Source organism: Dermacentor albipictus, chromosome 1, assembly GCF_038994185.2.
Source record: "Dermacentor albipictus isolate Rhodes 1998 colony chromosome 1, USDA_Dalb.pri_finalv2, whole genome shotgun sequence".
Classification (NCBI taxonomy): domain Eukaryota; kingdom Metazoa; phylum Arthropoda; class Arachnida; order Ixodida; family Ixodidae; genus Dermacentor; species Dermacentor albipictus.
This window is the reverse complement of record NC_091821.1, coordinates 456195412-456214051: the sequence shown is the minus strand read 5'-3', so window position 1 is coordinate 456214051 and position 18640 is coordinate 456195412. Positions and strand designations below refer to the sequence as shown.

Sequence of the window (18640 nt, the reverse complement as noted above, 5' to 3'; positions counted from 1 at the left end):
TTGCCGCTTAGACGATCTGAATACGCATTCATTAATGAACCAAATTCCTTCTTCCTTGCTCAATGGCCTCGCTTTCACACTCCACAGATCATAATTGTGCAAAAACAATTAGATAGCCTGAGTGTGAATATTCGAGAGCTAATTCCGTATAACGAATCACATCAGAATAATAAGATAGATTTTGAGGACATTTTCCCCCCAAACTATAAGTTTCAGTCAGCCACTTTTTTAATAACCCGTTGCAAGATTACCAAGCACACGTGCAAGCAAATAACAGAATAGCTACACACGCTTCAGTGAACAACGAAAAGGTGGGCGTAGACCTCTTCTTTCTTCCGCTTGGCCGGTCATTCTCCTTGAGACTGCCACATTTCACACCTGTTTTTGAAGCCGAGCTTTCACTAATTCTTTTAGCGCTTCAGAAACTGCCGTCGAACTCAATAAGTGCGAGTATTATAACAGATTCCCTTTCGCTGTGTGCTACGCTTACGGATTCACCCAATTCGCCACCACTAAAGACGTTTCTAACATCAGTTCCTCCACAGTTGAATTCTCTAAAACTATTCTGGGTACCTGGACATTGTGGCTTACATGCAAATGAAGTGGCAGACGCATTAGCCCGAGTATCCTTGAGCAGACGTATAATGCCTGTTCTTCCTTTGGTGGCTCACATAACAGCAATCAGATATAGAAAATATTCGATTCATAGAGATGTCAGTGAATCAATAACAACATGGACAGCATATCACCACCTCAGATTTCCGTGGAAAATCCAGTGGTGTCCATCAAGACAATCAGAAGTAGCGATCGCGAGATTACGCTGCCGTGTCCCTTCATTAAACCTATATTTACACAGGACTGGTCTGACGCTATCGCCTCTGGGTCCATACTGCCAAGAAACAGAATCACTAGATCATTATTTTTTGGTATGTCGACGATACAATTTGTTAAGAAAAAGACATTTAGAACTTCTGCTCTTAAAATTGCGGTTAATGTTATCACCAGAAATCATACTATCTTTCGGTGCGTCAGTTATAGGGGTCAGCCACAGGGACGTAGTTGATGCCGTTTGCAGTTACATACAGTCAACGAAATGAATAACTGTTTAACTTTTGTCTTGTAATTTGTTTGTTTTTGCATGTTTTCTTATTCTCTTTCGGTATATTTTTTCTCATCGAATGCGTAGCACTTCAAAAGAATAGGTGGACGTTTCAACACGCAATTCTTGGCCAATCCCCCAGTGTGGGTATGAGCCATAACATGAGGCCATCATCATTATCATCATCGTCTGAACGCCATATACACCACTTGTAAATACACATTATCTTACACTGAGGGGCCTGCTTTCTTCCTGCAATATTTTGAAGGACGGTGCGGGGTACAACCACGGCACTTCGCAGTGCACGTCATAAACCTGCCGCCACAGTGGTGAATAAACCGACACAAGCGACAACGCCTCAGCAGCCCACACCAACGGTCATCCTCACTCATCCGCGGCACCCGGTGATGTTTTGTGGCACGGACAACGCCGACGTCGAGGACTGGCATCCGATGTAAGAGCGAGTGTGCGACAACAAAACGTATGGTTCAACAATGATGCTAGCAAACGTGTTACCTGAGAGGAACTGCGAAGCAACTCTACGAGACACATGAAGCTGACCTAACGAGTTGGAATGTCTTCAAAGAAAAAACTGCGAAACCTGTTTGGCAGACCTGTCGGTCGTCAGCTGGTCTAAAAAAAATAATAAAGAAGAACTTGCGCGCTGCGCTAAGACGTCCACAGAATCGTATGTCGTGTTAATACAGGACGTGCTTACCCTCTGTCGGAAGGCTGATAACAACATGACCGAGGCAGACAACATTGGTCACATACTGAAAGGTATCGGAGACAATGCCTTCAATCTCCCGATGTGTAAGAATTGTGCCACTGTGGGTGCAAGTATGAAGGAGTGCCGGCGCTTCTAAGAAGCGAAGGCCGGCCGTGTCACTCAAAGTTTCGACCGATTGCCCAATAACGTCGCAACGTGTTCTTGTGAAGACCCGCCGCGGTCTGATCAGCCGCAGGGCCGGAAGATATCACGCGCATCGTTCGCCGTTAGCTTGAGGCCATGGATCCGGCTCGACTTCGTTCCGACTGTCGGAAAAGCGTACCCGCTATCTCCCTTATACAAGTGGTCGTTCGGGGGGAAATAGCAAGTTTGCAAGTCCATATGTCCACTCGGTCCGCTATACAAACACCTACCAGATTTCTCCGGCCACTCGCTCCCAGACACAAAGCTTTCCGCCACTCAGTTGCAACCCAACCACGCAACCATATTGGAAAACATCGAACGAATAGGACTAGGGCAACGGACGTATAACTACATCAAGAGCTTCCTATCAGACAGGAAAGCAGTCATCTCCGTCGGAGGGCTCAAGTCGCCCGAGATCGACATAGGGGGGGCCGGCACGCCGCAAGGCGCTGTCATTTCGCCGATGCTCTTTAATCTCGTCTTGATGGGACTCCTCGAAAAATTAAATCACATAGAGTCCCTGAATCACACAATCTACGCGGACGATATTACTATCTGGACCTGTGATGGCAGCGACGGATCAATAGAACAACGACTCCAGACTGCAATTAACACAGTAGAGGAACACCTCATAGGAATAGGCCTCACATGCTCTGCAGAGAAATCTGAACTTTTATTGTACCGCCCCACACTTAGAGGCAGGCCTCCCAAAGGATACGACAGAAACAAGGCTCATGAGGAAATCAAGCTACACACCAAGAACGGGCGGAATATCCCAATAGTCAACCAGCTCAAAGTGCTGGGTCTGGTAATCGAGAACAAAGGCACAAATAAGGAAACCGTAAAGAAGTTAGACACAAAGGTAACAAACACCATGAGATTAATCAAACGAATTACTAACAAGCACCAAGGTATGAAGGAAGAAAGTATCATACGGCTTATACAATCATTCGTAATCAGTCAGATCACATACATAGCAGCCTTCCACAATTGGTTTGCAGCTGAAAAGCGTAAAATTAACAACATGATAAAAAAAGCATACAAACTAGCTCTAGGGATTCCCATCAGTACGAGCACGGATCTCTTGCTAAAGTTAGGACTCCACAACACACTGGACGAACTCATAGAAGCACAACAAACATCTCAAGCAGAGAGACTAACCAAAACCAAAACGGGACGGCATATACTAAGCAAACTAGGAATGAATTATCACAATCTACACGGGGAAAAGAGGACGATAACGAGAGAAATTCGTGACAAACTCCTGGTACCAAATATACCCAAGAACATGCATCCAGGTTACAACGTCGGCAGACGCAAGAGTAGAGGAGAGAAAATTATCCAAAGCTTTGGGTCAGACGACAGAGCAATCTTCGTAGACGCGGCTGAATACCCAGACAGAAATAGCTATGTAGCAGTAATCGTAGATCACACCCAAAAACCCCTTACAAGCGTATCAGTTAATACCAAACATTCCGAGACCGCAGAGGAGGTAGCCATTGCACTAGCATTGGTCTCCACGAATGCTCAGTACATCATAAGCGATTCTCAAGCGGCCATTAGAAATTATGCAAAAGGTAGGATCTCTCCTGAGGCATGGCACATCATCAGAGTCAATGAAGCAAAGTTCTCCGATGCAGAGAAGAACGGCAGGCAATTGCTCTGGTTCCCAGCGCATACGACTCCAGACATTCCCGCAGTCAACCTCAACGAGGTAGCACACCGCGAAGCTCGAGGTCTTACTCGCCGAGCTGAGCAAAGAGTGACTTCCATCGGTCAGGAGAACGCGGAGGAGGAAATCTGGAGAGAAAAAGGTATATTAACAAGATTTAGTGATATTACCAAATTCTATCAAAATCGGAGGCGAGTATTACCACCGCCTCACACTAAACTGAACAGAGCTGAGTCCGTTACTTGGAGGCGACTACAAACAGAAACTTATACGAGTCCCGTGCAACTAAAAACTTTCTACCCCGATATATACGAGAGCGATATGTGCAAGCTATGCAAGTCTGTTAGAGCCACCCTTCAACACATGTTGTGGGGATGTGAAATATACCAAAATAAAATGGCAGTCACCCCAGAAAATCTACGGGCGCGGTGGTCGGCCGTGCTGCTCAGCTCAGAACTCCAAGACCAACTTTGGGCCGTCCAGCGAGCCAAGGAAGCCGCACGGGAGCAGCAGCTCCCAGTGGCCATCTAGGCGGTCCCAGGCCCGGGCCTCCCAATCGCCGGATTCCAAATAAAATTATCACATCACATCAGTTGCAACCACGTTGAATAGCGCACAGCGGATGTTAAACCAATCTGATTTAATTGTTCCGGTATTGGACACATCGCCCGTCATGGTCGCAACCACTGGTCGTCTCCTCCTCGGTAGTCGTCTCCGAGGCACTACCGCCAAGTACCAAACAATCGTACTTTCTCGCCCTACACGCCGACTAGAAACCTCAGTGGCGACAGTGGTCCACCAAGAACCAGCCGCAAGCAAGGTCTACGCAAGGTTGCAGGTACCGTTGGCCTCTCGTTCGCCGCTCTTCGTCCCCTTCTGCAGCCGGTCGCTCCACTTAGGGAAACTAGGCGGTGCAGCTCCCGGAGGTGAAGCTGCAACTCCGACCCGGCCCACAAGCCCTCTGTTGACCCTGCCTACATGTGGGAACATATGGGACATTGAAGATGATGGCGTTCCTGTTAGATCTCTTGTTGATGCAGGAGCGCAGCTTTCAATTATGAGCGCTGCTCTCCACCGAAGGCTCAAAAAGTTTTGGCATCCCCCGTACCGTTCGCTGTACGAGTCGCCGATGGGAGTACTTCACCTGTCCTTGGAATGTGCACAGCACGTGTGAACATTTGGGGACATTATACCGTTGTTTTATTTATCGCCCTTGAACACTGCCCGCACGACCTAATTCTCGGCCTCCACTTCCTTTCGAAACACTCTGCTCAAATTGACTGCTCTGCAGGTGTTGTAAGGTTAAATCTGCTGCTTCCTGCCGATGCAAGAACTTGTGCTTCACACCGCTTATGTTCTGCTGAGTTTGTAAGGCTATCACAACAGACGGCTACAAATGTCCTCCTGACGCCCTGTCCTCTCGTACCTGATGACGAGCCCATCGTGCCGCCGCTTATTGATGTGGTTTGCTGCGCAATATTGCCCTCTCGAGCACTTTAATCTGGTTCCGCGAAAACTGTGCTCGCGTGCCAATCCTCAATTTTCGATTTTCGTCGTAAGTGCTGCCTCATGGTATCGCCATTGCTTATATCACTCCTCTGGAAGAATTTGATATTTCTTCTTTGACCTCTGAATCCTTCCTCACTACGAACGGACCTTTGTCACCCACTCCTCCGTACTCGACGCATGCGGATGATGTTTCTAAGATGATCGCCCGTAGCCTTCCTTCCGAGCAAAGAACAGCTCTTCGTCACCACCTGACATCTTATCGGGACGTCTTTGATTTGGACGACCGTCCACTTGGCCAGACATCTGTTGTCACGCATCGCATCAGCACTGGTGACGCCAGCCCCATTTATAGGCGGCCATATCGTGTCTCTGCAACAGAAAGGGCCATCATACAGAAAGAAGTAGACAGGATGATGAAAAAGGACATCGTTGAACCTTCCAGCAGCCCGGGGGCATCACCGGCTGTCATAGTAAAGAAAAAAGGCAACTCTTGGCGCTTCTGCGTTCACTACCGTCACCTCAACAGGATAAAAAAGAAGGATCCCCTGCCTCGAATTGATGACGCTCTTTACTGTCTTCACGGATCCGAATACTTTTCATCAATTGACCTCCGCTCCGACTATTCTCAGATTAGCGTCGATAAGATGGACCGCGAGAAAACCACCTTCGTCAGACCGGACGGCCTGTACCAATTTAAACTAATGCCCGTTTCATTATGCAGTGCATCAGCAACATTCGAGCGCATGATGGACTCTCTCTTGCGCGGCTTGTTACCTCGACGATGTGATTGTGTTTTCGCCGAGCTTTGAGAGCCCCCTGCGGAGCCTCATAACCACACTCTCCGTGTTTCGCACGGCTGGCCTTCTGCTAAACTCCTCCAAGTGCCATTTTGGTCACCGAGAAATTAACATGCTCGACCATCTCCGAAACACCGCCGAAATCCAACCTGATCCTCAGAAAGCTCACGCCGTGCGATATTTTCCCGTACTGTGTTCAACAAACGATGTCCGTAGTTTTATCGGCTTATGGTCTTATTTCCGGCGACTTGTGCGCCCACTGAAGTACGAACTGACGCGAGTGGTCATGGCATCGGCGCTGTCCTCGGTCAGACTCAACAAGGCCAAGACCGCGTCATCGCTTACGCTAGCCACCTTCTTTCCACGCCTGAGAGAAATTACTCCACTACTGAGAGAGAGGTCCGCACAGACCGCCATTGGAAGATGAACCTGGCAACGTTTAATGCTTGAACGTTATATAGTGAGGTGAGTCTAGCAGTGCTATTAGCGGAATTGGAGGGCAGTAAATGGGATATAGTTGGGCTCAGTGGAGTTAGGAGGCCAAAAGAAGCATACACCCCAAAAATTTTAACACCCTTAAGGGTGTAAATGACTTGTCCCACGGGTGACACCCTTTTGGGTGTATTGCTACACCCCAAGCAACGGGATGCAAATTAACACCCCACAAAAGAAGGGGTGTTAATATGGCGTCACCTCACCTATGGGTGTAAACCAAACAACATCCTTTCTATATGGGGTGTAACACAGACACCCCCTTTCAATACGGGTGTAGCTTGGACAACACCCTTCCAAAAGGGTGTTATCCTTGCAAGCATTTTAGCGTTCACTACAGCCACGTAGTTAATGGGCAGACTAGCTGTTGTGAATGCTGCCTAGCCTTAGCTATGGTACTACCTTGTTCAGTATGAGCCAGAATCGGTGAGGCGTCCTCATATTGCGCTTCTGGTCAGTCATGTGGTAGCATAACGTGCGACCTTTTCAGGCAAACAATTTAAGGTTTCGCCATTGCAGCAAGGCACACAGGCCATGCTTTTCGTATTCTTCCTCTGCAGTGATAGTACACTGCCGGCAGGATGCAGAGCGCAATAACAATGCGCGCTGCACTAAGGACACAGGATCTCCCGCACCTTGGTGCACCAGTACTTATAACCCCGTGGAAACAGCACACAGCCAAAAGCATGGATGCATTTTAGAATTAAAAACCTCCACTTTTCTTGGTCAAAAATTTTCGCAACATCAGCTCGACCAGGAGGGAAAGACACCACAGCTCGTTGTTGTAGCTCATATTGAATGCAATAGAGCACAAGCAATGCATGGATTGGCGACGGTAACAAGTGCAGTACTACAGAAGCATATGTTTGCCTGTCAAGAATTTTGCCGTTTTAAGCACACATTCTATACATCTATTCATCAAAGTTGTCATTCATCTTCACGGGATGCTTCTACTAGTACATTCACACATATGACTTAAAGGTAGCACTGAAAGCCAAAGAACAAAGTGCTTCCACGCCGAATAATGTTTCAGCATTTACGAACAAAACAGCATGTGTAGCTGTGCATGCTGTTCAATATATAAGCATGCACTATTACCTGAAATATATGTATGCTCCATTTACTGCCAGTGACCTGCTTATACCCAATAATTAAGTTTATTTTTCACCATGTGCTTGCATTGAATATTCCACAGGCATTGTAATTTAAGCTACCAAAATAACAATCAGCTAGTCTAACGTTACCTAATTGAACAAAATCATTGTAAAATTTGTGACGAAATGTCAGAAGAAAAGTATTTATTTCATTAAAGAGAAATGGTTACATAATAATGTTTGCACATTTTAAATGTAAAAAGGAAAATAAGGAGTAAAACCATACCAATACAAAGACATAAGCACCGAATAATGGCACAGGCTTGATGAATTAAATTTTAAGCAGAACAGTTTTTTTTAATTACCTGACTACGAACTATCACATGTTTTCATTCGAAAAGCACTGCATGTTATTATAAAGCACAAAAATAACCAGTCACACAAGTAAGAACAAGTCTGAGTGTGTCTTTAACACAAGCATAGAAAGTTGGGCGAGTTGGTACAGTAACATGATCTTGTATTGTAGCGCAAAGTGACACGGACATAGACTAGATAGAAGCAGACAAGATGAGCGCTAACTGTAAACTAAATTTTTATTGAAACGAAGAACATGTACATATATATATATATATATATATATATATATATATATATATATATATATATATATATATATGTATATATATATATATATATATATATATATATATATATATATATATATATATATATATATATATATAACCAGGAGGGAAACCAGACGACAAACAAAAGCCATCAGCCATCAACTGCGTGGCAAATCTGAGTGCAAGCTATTCTCTTATCAAGTATACCTGTAGGCAGTGCGACCAATGTGCTCCCAAGATATACGAGGCATTAGTCATTGCAGAGTTGTAAGAACATGACAATCCTAGGATGATTATGTTCTTGAGGCATTTTTCCCCACTTTCCATCTTTTGGAGCGTGTATACTTTTGTCATGAAAACAAAAATGCTACAACTGGCGTGTGATATATTTTGCGTCTTATTTCCTAGCAGCTCACTGAAACTAGCCACGATGACAAATTCAAATGCCGTTACCTCATCAGAAATTCAAATTTCTTAAACACAAACAAAACCAGATAGGCATTAGAGTGAGCATCACTTAAATACATTAGACTGGTTTAAAGTTATTGCACCACTTTGTGCCAGGTAAAAATGTTAGAAACATCAAAAATGTTAAGATTCTACGGCCAACCCTGAAAACTAAATAAAAAAATCATTAAGCTTTCTTAAACGGGTACAGGAGCTTTACAACTGGCCGTCTTGGTGATGGACACGCAGATAGATGAGCAGCCATTCCACTGAGACGAGAATGTTGAGGGCTTCGCATGGAGGTCTGCGAGACACTGCAGAGTAGTTCTTGGTCCACATGAAGGAGGTTGCTTGCATACACATCTGGGCCACCATACTGAATGCATGATGTTACCGGAACCTTTTCCCCCTGCATTGTGGTAAAAAAGCATGGTTAAGTTTATACGATATTTAATATGCAAAAAAAGAGGTGAGGCATGCAGACAGGACACTAGAGTACAGAAGTGAACATGAACACGAAAAACATGAAAAATTTCATTGAATTGTTTTATCAGATAAAATTTTTATACTATGTGTCATTCATTATGAGGGTTCATAACCACAACATATTTAACATATAAGCAGGTAGAATTATCAGCTTGCTCAGTTTGCACAAGCTCGTTTGAGGCAAGAAACCGAGTTTCACAAACACAACCTCAACATTCTTGATTGAAAAAGGAACACCTCAGATAATATGCATTCCTGTGAGTGGGCATTGCACAGTTCAAGAGGAGGAGGAATAAACTTTATTAGTAGAAATGAGCCGACGGTAAAATCGTCCGAGGTGGGCGGCTTCCCTAGTCCAGGATGCCGTGGGCCTGAGCTGATAACTTGGCCCTGCTCACCAGGCGATGCTGGTCTTCAGGGCTCGAGCTTGTCAGCTGGGCCTCCCACTGCTCGACGGTTGGTCCGGTGATGGGCGGTGTCGATGGGTTTTGCTGACATTCCCATACCATGTGGTAGAGGGTATTGGGCCTAGAGCAGAAAGCGCATTTGTGGGTATAGGTCGTAGGGTACATCGCGTGTAGCAGGGTGCCGTGCGGGAATGTGCCGGTCTGTAGTTTTCGGAACATCACCGCCTCTTCTCTTGTCAGCTGGGGATGCGGGGGTGGATAGATCCTCCTACTCAGCCTGTAGTGGCTCAGGATATCGGCGTATCTTTTCGGGACGCTATCTTGTTGGTCTACCGGTGCTCGTGAACCTGGTGGGATAGCCCGGAGAATGTGATCTCGGGCAGCGGCATTAGCCGCTACATTACCCGCCAGGGACTCGTGTCCCGGGGCCCAGACAATGTACAGTTCAGGAAAATTGTCTCGTTTTTTGAGGATGCTCAAGGCTTGTTTGGAAATGCGGCCCTTTTGGTAATTTCTACATGCTGTTTGCGAGTCGGTGATGATTGTGATTAGATCTTCCTCTCGCTGGCCCGTAGTGGCCGCCAGGGCTATCGCCGTTTCTTCCGCGCAGTCGATGTCTGTAGTGTTTACCGAGGCCGCAGCTACCTCTTGTCCTTGGCCGTTGATCACGCTGATAGCGTGGGCCGCTCTGTTCTTGTACTTTGCCGCGTCGGTGTATCGGACCTCTCCTTGTTTTGGTCCTTCGTAGGCCTTACGTAGAGCTTTCACTCTCGCTCGCCTCTTTTCTCTGTGGTATTCAGGGTGCATGTTTCTCGGGATGCTGGCCACCGTGATCTTCTCCCTCAGGGGTAGAGGAACCCGCTGTTTTGTAGACTCATATTCGACTGGGTAGCCCAGTCTTATTAGCATGTCCCTACCCGTGCTGGTGAGCTTGAGTCGCTCTATCTGGCTGGTCTTGTGGGCCTCTACAAGTTCCTCCCAAGTATTGTGTATGCCCAGGCTGAGCAGCTTCTCCGTCGACGTCGTCGGTGGAAGCCCCAGTGCCAGCTTGTAGGTTTTTCGTATTAGGGTGTTCAATTTGTCTCTCTCGCTGTTCTTGAGACCCAGGTATGGGGTGCCGTAAGTGACTCTGCTGATAATCAGGGCTTGTATTAATCTGATTGTGTCCTGCTCTTTCAGGCCGTGCTTTTTGTTTGTCACTCTTCGCACCAAGTGCGCGACTTGGATAACTGTCGCTTGCAGTTTTTTAATGGCGGCGAGACCGGCACCGTCCTTCTGGAAAGTGAGGCCCAGAATACGAAGTGTGTCCACCTTGGGTATGTTGACTCCATTTAGTGTCAACGTTGGGTCAGGTGTGTCCTGCGGAGGCCGCCCTCTTGTCCTCTTTTTGAGGATCAGGAGCTCCGACTTTTCCGGCGCGCATGAAAGACCGCAGTGGTGTAGATAATGCTCGGTCCTGTCGATGGCTTCCTGCAGGGCGTCTTGTTGTTCGCCCGCCGATCCCGTGCACGTCCACATGGTCAGGTCGTCTGCATACATTGCGTGACGGATACCCCTGATGTTCTCCAAGAGGTTCGGCAATCCCCTCATCGCTATATTGAACAGCAACGGGGAGATCACCGACCCCTGGGGGGTTCCTTTCTGCGGTACTGGGAACTTCTCGGTCCTGAGATTCCCCAGGCCTATGGTCGCCGTTCTACCCGTCAGGAAGTCCCGGACGTAGTTGTATGTCCGCCGTCCGCAGTTGGTATGTTGTAGGCTGTTTAGCACTGCTTCGTGTGAGACGTTGTCGAAGGCTCCCTTCACGTCGAGTGCCAGGATGGCACTCTTGTGGCATGTGCTGAGGCCGTCGATGACTTCTTCTTTAAGCTGAAGTAGAATGTCCTGGGTGGAGAGGTTAGGCCGGAAACCGAACATAGTGTTCGGCAGGTGCCCAAGAAAAACAAATTAAAACTCACAGACCGAAAGCGAATTAATTGATAGGTTTTAGTAGCACAAGGGCATCTTTGGCCAATGAGCGCCAAGTCTATACTGCAAAAGATGAACTTAGTGCATCTTTACAAAGCAAATACATAAAGATGACTAATCCCTCTCTGCACTACAGTTGCTTTCCTCTAGCGTGAAGTCATTTTAATGCATTCACACGTACATACACACGCTACACCCAAGTGTAACAGCTGCAGAATTAAAATTGGGCAGCAACAAAGTCGCAACCTTTAACCATTGATCCCAAGCTGTACTAGTGACTGGAGGTAGTACTAATATCGCCAATGACGAGTCGCACTCTTTCTGCCCGATGTTACGCTGCTCTTATTGTCAAAGATGAGTTACAGTCGGCATTGAGGGAAAGCTGCCCGCAAGAGCAGCTCCTATTTTTGTGTTATTTATAACCAGAGACCAATGAAGTAATATATCTTTAGAATGAGAATGACACCGAAAAATTGAGTATGTAAAAAATTTGGTACATTTTTCCGGAATTAACTTGGGGGTTAACGGCTAAAGAGGCAATCCAGAAACTAGAACAAGTTTTGACATGTTTGCTACCAGTGAATGCTAGAAAATATGTTGGCATTCTGTAGTTTTGTCCAACAATGCAAAAGGGATTATTTATAACTGAGGAAATAAATGGAAAAGTATCATGAAGTATATTTCGTGAATGTAATGCAGAATCACTCAACTTCTGTTACTATATAATCTCCACTTGATTAACCTGCACTTTCTGAACTAGTTCAGGAGGTGCTGCATTTCACTACTCATTCCACCAGTTCAACGTGGCAGCAAGTGCATGTTGTGATTTGTTTTAGTAAGTGCAGGCTTTGTACAGGGAGAGTTCACAGCATTCCCTGCACTTGGCCGAAAGGTAGTGCATGTTTACGCAGCAGGTGTGGTGCCGCTTCTGCACGAGCAAAGTGCAGAAATAAGAGTTTCATACAATAATTACTAGAGGGAACTCTGACGTTAGTGTCCACAGGAGATCGAACAAGAACGGCTGCACCAGCATGGAAATTATGGGAAATACATGGATTTGCCTAAACTTCATCTGTTTGGCTTCAAACGGCTTTGTGACTTTCTAAACTAGTCATTTTCAACAATATACTGTGTAATAAATAAATAAACATTAAAATAGTCCGACAACAGGATTCAAACACAGGAACTCTAGAACAGAAGTCTGACATTGAAACCATTAAGCCACGGAGGCATGTAACGACAAGCGAGTGCAACGCCCTGATGAATTTATCGCGGGCATACCAGTGCCTTGAGACGCTTGGCGCCTTTTGATTTGGCCACCTGGACAAGCTCAATCGTTGCAATTAATAGCAATTGTGCATGTTGGCGGCGTCTTCTACACTTCGAAGAGTATAGACTGCGCTGAAATTTACGACAACAAGATTTATATAGCGTATAATATACCAAGCCACAAGAACGTCTGAATTCACAAGCACAAATATCAGACAAATCCATGTGCTTCCCATCATTCCCATTGTGGTGCGACTCCAGCACCAGAGTTCCCTCTAGTAATTACTGTAAGAAACTATGGCAGAAACAGGAGTAATAAACTAAGTTTTGCTGTCCCATAAATTTTACTGGTCATTAATTCCAAGTTTTAGTGCAGTCACATGTCTAGTAGGCAATTGTTGTATTTTGCATAAACATTGCAAAGCCAACTGTGATGAATGTTCACTATGGTAAATTATTTATGATCGAGTATCATAGACTATTGAAGCAACCTCTGGAAGGCAAGTTAAGTAATTTTCTTATTGGCAGCCTTTAAACAGCATTCGAGCATATGACACATGCACCTCAGATATGCAGATATTTCCTTGACTCGGCAAGAAGCGATGCTTCATGTTCCACGAGGCTACTTCTATCAAAGCAGTATTGGTGCTCTCTAAAAACAATGCCAATGAAGATGATCCAAATATTTTTCAGGGGCAACAGTTATGCCTGAAATCATGCTAGATTAGGTTTTTTAAACACATGCTGAGCATGTTAGAAGTGTTTCTTAAAGTCCTCCTATTTATTAGACTAGTCATATATCTGTACACAAAGGCTACTATTTAGGTCCCATGCTATATCATCATCTTAACAAAAACTTCACTTAGTAATACACATGCTGTGATAAGATTTGAGACCACATTGAGATGCTGAACAAGGTGAATTCATTATTTTTAAAATGAAGCTCCTGTTCTTCCAAACGAGAAGAAATGATACTGAGGGTCAAAATATTTCTGAATCACAGCTGGAAGATGCCAGGGACGGCACGTGGAAACTTATTTGTAACTTTCTATTTAAATGTAGAAATGATAAAGGGAAATGAAAATGGTCAAAAAAAAAACAACCAGGCATGGGGGAGAACGAACCTACAGCCTCTGCATTAGGCATGCGATGCACTAACCACTGTGCCACCGAGGCAGCATTCAACCGTCCACAATGGCCCCTCAGATTGTCGACGCTCGAACACGGCCGTAGTACCACAGTGGTTAGTATATCCCATGCGTAATGTGAAGGTTATGGGTCCGTTCCCCACCCACAGGTGGATATCTTTTTAATCCACTTTCACTTACCTAGAATTTATCATTTCTATACTTCATATAAAAAACTTAAAACATGTTCCTGTATGCTTTCCTTGGCCTCATTATCTGCTGGCTTCTTCCAGTTCTGTTACTTCCAACACTTATACATATTCTAATCTGGTAAGTAAACAGTTTTGCATGATGCTGGAATGCAATACATAACATTATTGCAGGGCCGTGTTATGTAGAATGTCGTACATTGCCCAGGCAAGGTGTATTAATGTCCATCTGAAAAAAAAAATTCCCACTCTAGGCAGAAATGCTGTCTACTGCTGTGTGCAACAGGGTTTAATGAAAACAACTTGTTCAGAAATAAAGCCACCAAACAACGAGGTAATATGAAAACCAGATGAAAATTTGTGCAGTTGCGTTTTAAAAATTTAGCACAGCAACAGATGAAGACATAATGAAGGAAGCGCGAAGATGGTTTATTTTGGACACACGAGGCAATATACTTGAAAGATGCATATGAGCTTACACGTGGAGAAATATTGTTTATGTAGCAGCTAAACTACCAACAGGCCTAGAGCACACTGATACAAGGTGTCGAGCATGTAAATCTTATGCCCTTAAGTCAAAGAAACATGGCTGTTTCTCATGATTCGCTACACATGGCTGGCTCACACAACTTAGCCACTTCTATATATGCCTTGTAATACCAGGTGGTCTGTATGACATGTGCAAGCTTTAAATATGTATAAGTGCCACGTAGCTAGACAGCACCAAGGTAATGTCGTTTGCCATCGTTTTGAGGAAGTGAAACCAATTCTTGCATTCTTCCTAATTAGGTAATTAGTTATTAACAATTATTTAACTGCTCAAATATTTTATTCAAAGCAAAAGTGTCAGTGCGAAAATTGTAGAGCATCCTGAAAAATTCCCAATCCAGCTTTCTACTGCTCAGCAGGTGCAACAAATTTTTTTTCAAGCTTGAAAGAAGCCAGTGAACACATGCATGAATGAACACATGCAAGAAGTGCCGTGCAACTAACCGCTCGTGCACCTGAACACCATTTGGCTCCTCCTTTCATGCTTGAAAAAAACTTTTTGAAAAGAATATTTTAGAAATTGATTAATTATTATTGACTATGTTTTAGGCAAAATGCATGAAATAGTGTGACTGCCACTTCCATTTTCGGCGACATGAATTGACTCCATTTGCATGTCCAAATTCAGCTATTCATGGTGCGTGTTTTGAGCTGGTTCTGTAATTTAGGCTGGTTTTGAGTAACTGAAGCTTCGCACCCTAATAATGGAATCAGCCTAAAAAGAAATTGGTACATAAACGGTCGCTGTCAGTACTCCATACTCCTTTAACTCAGTGCAGTGCTTGTGAGCCAAGAAGTTGGTAGTTCTAAGCAGTATTTCTCATTTTGACCTGGTGTTATAGCCCACTTACTATGATGCCATGCTGCTCAGTCATGCTGCTCCCAGCTTCAATCTAGGCCATGGCAGCTTCCCTCCAATGAGGGTAAAGTGCAATAACGCTTATGCACTTAGATTCAGGTGTACATTAAAGAAGCCAGGTTCTCAAAACTTTAGGTTTTGGAAATTAAAAGCCCATAATCTTATATTAAAATCTAAAGGTGCTTTATTAGGAGCAGGGGCACCATTTTGAGCTTTTACTGCACTGCCATGGCACCAAGAAGCTCCAAGTAAATAAAAACAATTTCTTAGACAATGTACATGTCTTGCAAACATTTACAAACACTTCTCTGCATGCACCTCTGTTGCTGTTATATTTAGATCCGTATGCCAAGGCGGGTTATGATGTTAGAACATGTTTCAAACTTTTTTTTACCGCTTTAATGTTGTTGGTTATTTTGCATCTCACTGTGTGTCGGACGCACACTTCAGTGCATCAATTTCTTCAGAAAGTGCGCTCCTCTTTATTTATTTGTGCATGCAAAAATGGTTCAGAACTGCTTTCTGAAGGTCTGTATAACAAGCAAAAAACAATTCTATAAAGGCTGCACAAAGAGAAAGGATTGGTTTGTAAATAAGTTATTTAGTTCTTAAAAAAGAGAGGCAGCTGTCAGTATTCTGTTACAAAGTAAAAATTGCCCCTACCTGGCTCTGCTTCATTTTCCGATGTTGATGGTCCATTCGGGAGCACTCAACTGATAGGCTGCACTTTGGCGATGTCGGGTGTGCTGTCACCAGGCAGAAGGTCGATCGACATCCTCACCAAAAGTCGAGTCCAAACGCTATAAAAGAAATATCTCATCATTTTGCTATCAGTTTTGTCATCTTGCGTGTTTCACGCACGGCCGTCAGTGAAATATTTCGTCACTTGGATACTGAAAGAAATTCAAGCATTTTCTGGCAGCCAAGCTGATGATGATGATGTGTGGTGTTTTATGGTGCAAGGGCCAGGTTTGACCAAAGGGCGCCATGACAAGTGGTAATGTTGATGTATTATGGAACATGTGACTTGGCTGTAAACTGGCCTAAAAATTGTCGCTATAAAGTGCGTAAAATCTACGTGCTATAAAATTATGGCGATGACTAATGACGAATACTATGAACATTAAAATCCATCGTGGAAGAATGATGCAAAATAGAAAATATATAGGATGGTAAAATTACTTGGAGTACTGCTGCCTCGCCAGAGCCCTTGAAACACAAGCGCCTAGAGGCATGTGCTATACGAAAGAGCTATCACAGCGGCATCCTCTGAAGAGAGGGCGGCAGCCAAGCTGAATACACAGTAAATGGAGAACAATAAAGAGCAAATGCAGTTGTCACATTAGATTGATCAAGTACAGCAGAAATGGAAAACAAATCAGTGATACTGTGTCTGTTGGCTTTGAATGCAAGAAACGTAAAAACAGGAACTTGCAGCCACGCCACTTTGAATTTCCGCGTTTGCTAGACCTCACAAGTTTGGCATCGTCCGGTAGTCGGGGATAGTAACCGCTTAAAGTCAAGATGAACGAGCGTCGGCATAAATTAACAGGATACTTAACCGGGCAATATTGGCGCATAAAACAACTCACGTAGCGAAGCTACTGTCAATTACCCTATGACGCATCTGCGGGCGGTGGGGTTCGGGCGAACAATTCAAAAAGGAATGAGAGTTTCACTTGTTTCACGCCTACTAAGCTAAGACAGAATTTGAGTTTCTTACTAAACTATACTGGATATTTGCACTCCGAATAAAACGCAGGAAATTTTGTTACGTCATATTGCATACGTATGAGTGAGGAAATTGTTTTTATTGTGTTCTGCCCAGACGGCATGCAGCAGCAACCACTCTCATGCAACAAAAAGCATTAAACTGGTACTCGCGGCACGGAAAACATACACATCCAGCGCCAACGTTACGCCTCTTGGAGTTAGAACTAAGCACGATCAAGCCAGTTTTCTAGCCTTCACAACGCAAGAACACGACCAACATCGAACGAAACAACTCTCTGCGCTCGAAAATTATTACCGCTTCCATTTACATACCTATCGCAGCCACAAGCAAAAGTAGATGGGCTAGCCGTCCACAAGCCACAGGTTAGACTGAAAGCAACACATTGCGGTAACGAAAAACAATTTCCACGCTGACTTAGCAGCTGCGGTGTGCTCTAAGTGCCAAAGTTCTCGTTTGCCGCTCGAAATTCACACCATGATGACGGGCACTGCATCTTTCACATGAAATATTGCACGCTTTGCTCCGGAACTCAATAGGAGGGCGAAACGCATTTGCACGTACCTGAAATCCGCATGCCGGAAACCCGTCGACGCTTCCGAGAACGGGGCGCACAGCCATACACCCGTACGGCGGCTTCACTTGGACGTGAGGCACTTCTATCAAACATTTCACATGCGACATGTTTCACACCGATTGCGCGAGCACCAGAAAATGACGCAGGCCGCATTGCGACGCCGAGCAGACGTGCAGCCACCGATGCGCTGTGTGCGCGGATTGCAGAGAACAAAACCATACGAAACGTCAGACGCGAGAAGATGGCGGCTCTCGTTGAGGAGACGAAGCGGACGAAGCAATGACGCGCGAATGAATGTTGCCAACTGTTGGTTCCGCGTTACGCCGGCGGTGGCGGCTTTAGTGGCGTGTGTTGCGGCTGTCTAATTTTTTATTTCTTTTCCCCAAACAGTATAGCTAAGATCAGTTCTTTGTTTGAATTTTTGTCTTTGTCTTTTTATGCTATAAGCGGCCAATTATGGCCTCTCAGGTTCGCGCGCGCCAGCTTCGCGCGCAAATCTCAGAGGCCATAAGACAACTCGTTAGGAAGTGCCGTTATTGTCGTTGTTAACGTTTCATCATCCTTTCTTCAACTGAGATAGAAAGGTAGTGTCCCTTTTCCCGGGGCTCGGAGGGGGCGATCAAGACGGCATCGCTCAGCGGTGGGCGGGGGAGTAGGTTGGTGTTGGTTCTCATCGCGAAATTCGCGAACCCTGCGATTTTTTTTTTATAACGTAAGCATTTCTATATTTCCCCAACAAGAAAAACCATCCGTCCATCAGTCCGTACAGCACGATATCTTTCAATATAGAACCCGCAGCAGCGAGTGA

General features: G+C 44.9%; 1 long non-coding RNA gene across 1 annotated transcript; it reads right to left on the bottom strand.

Annotated features, from left to right (window-relative positions):
- Window positions 1–8333: 8333 nt before the first annotated feature.
- LOC139059324 (uncharacterized) lies at window positions 8334–18047 on the bottom strand. The gene is made up of 3 exons (XR_011514089.1): window positions 17820–18047; window positions 16187–16323; window positions 8334–9058 (listed from the first exon to the last, which is right to left on the bottom strand). It is a non-coding gene; the product is annotated as an uncharacterized lncRNA (long non-coding RNA).
- Window positions 18048–18640: the final 593 nt, after the last annotated feature.